Raw genomic sequence first — 3623 nt, forward strand, 5'->3', positions numbered from 1 at the left:
AGGGGGCCCACACATGGTGGCGGCACAGCCCAGGAGGGGGGCGCGCCGCCCTAGTGTCTGGTGGCCCCAGACCCCTTCTGACGCCGCCCTTCCGCCTACTTAAGGTCTCCGTCGCGAAAACCCTATTACGTTCGACGAAACCAGAGAAAACCTTCCAGAGCCGCCGCCATCGCGAAGCCAAGATCTGGGGGACAGGAGTCTCTGTTCCGGCACGCTGCCGGGACGGGGAAGTGCCCCCGGAAGGCTTCTCCATCGACACCACCGCCATCTTCATCAACGCTGCTGTCTCCCATGAGGAGGGAGTAGTTCTCCATCGAGGCTAAGGGCTGTACCGGTAGCTATGTGGTTAATCTCTCTCCTATGTGCTTCAATACAATAATCTCATGAGCTGCCTTACATGATTGAGATTCATATGATGATGCTTGTAATCTAGATGTCATTATGCTAGTCAAGTGGATTTTACTTATGTGATCTCCGGAGACTCCTTGTCCCACGTGTGTAAAGGTGACAGTGTGTGCACCGTGTGGGTCTCTTAGGCTATATTTCACAGAATACTTATTCGCTGTTATGAATGGCATAGTGAAGTGCTTATTTATATCTCTTTATGATTGCAATGTGTTTTGTATCACAATTTATCTGTGTGCTACTCTAGTGATGTTATTAAAGTAGTTTATTCCTCCTGCACGGTGTAATGGTGACAGTGTGTGCATCGTGTGTGAAGGTGACAGTGTGCATGCTATGTTAGTACTTGGTTTGGTTATGTTGATCTGTTATGCACTCTAAGGTTATTTAAATATAAACATTGAATATTGTGGAGCTTGTTAACTCCGACATTGAGGGTTCGTGTAATCCTACACAGTTAGTGGTGTTCATCATCCAACAAGAGGGTGTAGAGTCTAGCATCTATTTATTTATTCTGTTATGTGATCAATGTTGAGAGTGTCCACTAGTGAAAGTATGATCCTTAGGCCTTGTTCCCAAATACTGAAATCGCTGCTTGTTTACTGTTTTACTGCTTGTTTACTTCCTGCAATATTACTACCATCAACTGCACGCCAGCAAGCACTTTTCTGGCGCCGTTACTACTGCTCATATTCATTCATACCACTTGTATTTCACTATCTCTTCGCCGAACTAGTGCACCTATTAGGTGTGTTGGGGACACAAGAGACTTCTTGCTTTGTGGTTGCAGGGTTGCATGAGAGGGATATCTTTGACCTCTTCCTCCCTGAGTTCGATAAACCTTGGGTGATGCACTTAAGGGAAACTTGCTGCTGTTCTACAAACCTCTGCTCTTGGAGGCCCAACACTGTCTACAAGAATAGAAGCACCCGTAGACATCAAGCACTTTTCTGGCGCCGTTGCCGCGGAGGAAAGGTAAACGGCACTCACACACCGGATCCCGGCAACGAAGCACTTTTCTGGCGCCGTTGCCGGGGAGGTAAGGTAAAAGGTATTCACATCCTCCGACTACTAAGCTATTTCCTAGTCTTGTTGCCGGTGTGTGAGTGCTCGAAGCTATTTCCTTTAGATCCTACAATTGCATCTTTTTGTTTCTTGTTTACACTAGTTAGGCATAATGGACAACAATGAGCTTCTTATTCTATTTCCTGATTTAAGACATGGATGGTTTGATGCGAAAATTAAAAAACCTATAGAACATATTAGTATGAACGCTTTGAACACCATTGTTGCTAATGATATGGAAAATTCTAAGCTTGGGGAAGCTGGCTTTGATGAGCATGATATTTTTAGTCCCCCAAGCATTGAGGAGAAAATTTACTTTGATGATACTTTGCCTCCTATTTATGATGATTAAAATGATATTGGTCTTTTAGTACCGCCTGTTATGGAGGATAAGTTTAATTATGATTACAATATGCCTCCTATATTTGATGATGAGAATAATAATGATAGCTACTTTGTTGAATTTGCTCCCACTACAACTAATAAAATTGATTATGCTTATGTTGGGAGTAGTAATAATTTTATGCATGTGAATAAGAATGCTTTATGTGATACTTATATTGTTGAATTTGTTCATGATGCCTCTGAAAATTATTATGAGAGAGGAAAATATGGTTGTAGAAATTTTCATGTTACTAAAACACCTCTCTATATGCTGAAATTTTTGAAGTTACTCTTGTTTTATCTTCCTATGCTTGTTACTTTGTTCTTCATGAATTCATTTGTGTACAAGATTCCTTTTCATAGGAAGCATGTTAGGCTTAAATTTGTTTTGAATTTGCCTCTTGATGCTCTCTTTTGCTTCAAATACTATTTCTTGCGAGTGCATCATTAAAACTGCTGAGCCCATCTTAATGGCTATAAAGAAAGAACTTCTTGGGAGATAACCCATGAGTTTATTTTGCTACAGTACTTTTGTTTTATATTTCTATCTTGGAAGTTGTTACTACTGTAGCAACCTCTCCTTATCTTATTTTATTGCATTGTTGTGCCAAGTAAAGTCTTTGATAGCAAGGTTCATACTAGATTTGGATTTCTGCGCAGAAATAGATTTCTGTCTGTCACGAATCTGGGCAGAATTCTCTGTAGGTAACTTAGAAAAATCTGACAATTTACGTGCGTGATCCTCAGATATGTACGCAACTTTCATTCAATTTGGGCATTTTCATCTGAGCAAGTCTGGTACCATTTTAAAATTCGTCTTTACAGACTGTTCTGTTTTGACAGATTCTGCCTTTTATTTCGCATTGCTTCTTTCGCTGTGTTGGGTGGATTTCTTTGTTCCATTACCTTCCAGTAGCTTTGGGCAATGTCCAGAAGTGTTAAGAATGATTGTGTCACCTCTGAACATGTGAATTTTTGATTATGCACTAACCCTCTAATGAGTTTGTTTTAAGTTTGGTGTGGAGGAAGTTTTCAAGGGTCAAGAGAGGAGGATGATATACTATGATCAAGAAGAGTGAAAAGTCTAAGCTTGGGGATGCCCCCGTGGTTCATCCCTGCATATTTCAAGAAGACTCAAGCATCTAAGCTTGGGGATGCCCAAGGCATCCCCTTCTTCATCGACAAATTTATCAGGTTCCTCCCTTGAAACTATATTTTTATTCGGTCACATCTTATGTACTTTACTTGGAGCGTCTGTTTATTTTTGTTTCTGTTTTTGTTTGAATAAATGCTTGTGTGGGAGAGAGACATGCTCCGCTGGTTCATATGAACACATGTGTTCTTAGCTTTTAATTTTCATGGCGAAGGTTGAAACTGCTTCGTTAATTGTTATATGGTTGGAAACGGAAAATGCTACATGTAGTAATTGATAAAATGTCTTGGATAATTTGATACTTGGCAATTGTTGTGCTCATGTTTAAGCTCTTGCATCATATACTTTGCACCCATTAATGAAGAAATACATAGAGCTTGCTAAAATTTGGTTTGCATATTTGGTCTCTCTAAAGTCTAGATAATTTCTAGTATTGAGTTTTGAACAACAAGGAAGATGGTGTAGAGTCCTATAATGTTTACAATATGTCTTTTATGTGAGTTTTGCTGCACCGGTTCATCCTTGTGTTTGTTTCAAATAACCTTGCTAGCCTAAACCTTGTATCGAGAGGGAATACTTCTCATGCATCCAAAATCCCTGAGCCAACCACTATGCCATT

Source organism: Lolium perenne, chromosome 1, assembly GCF_019359855.2.
Source record: "Lolium perenne isolate Kyuss_39 chromosome 1, Kyuss_2.0, whole genome shotgun sequence".
Lineage (NCBI taxonomy): Eukaryota > Viridiplantae > Streptophyta > Magnoliopsida > Poales > Poaceae > Lolium > Lolium perenne.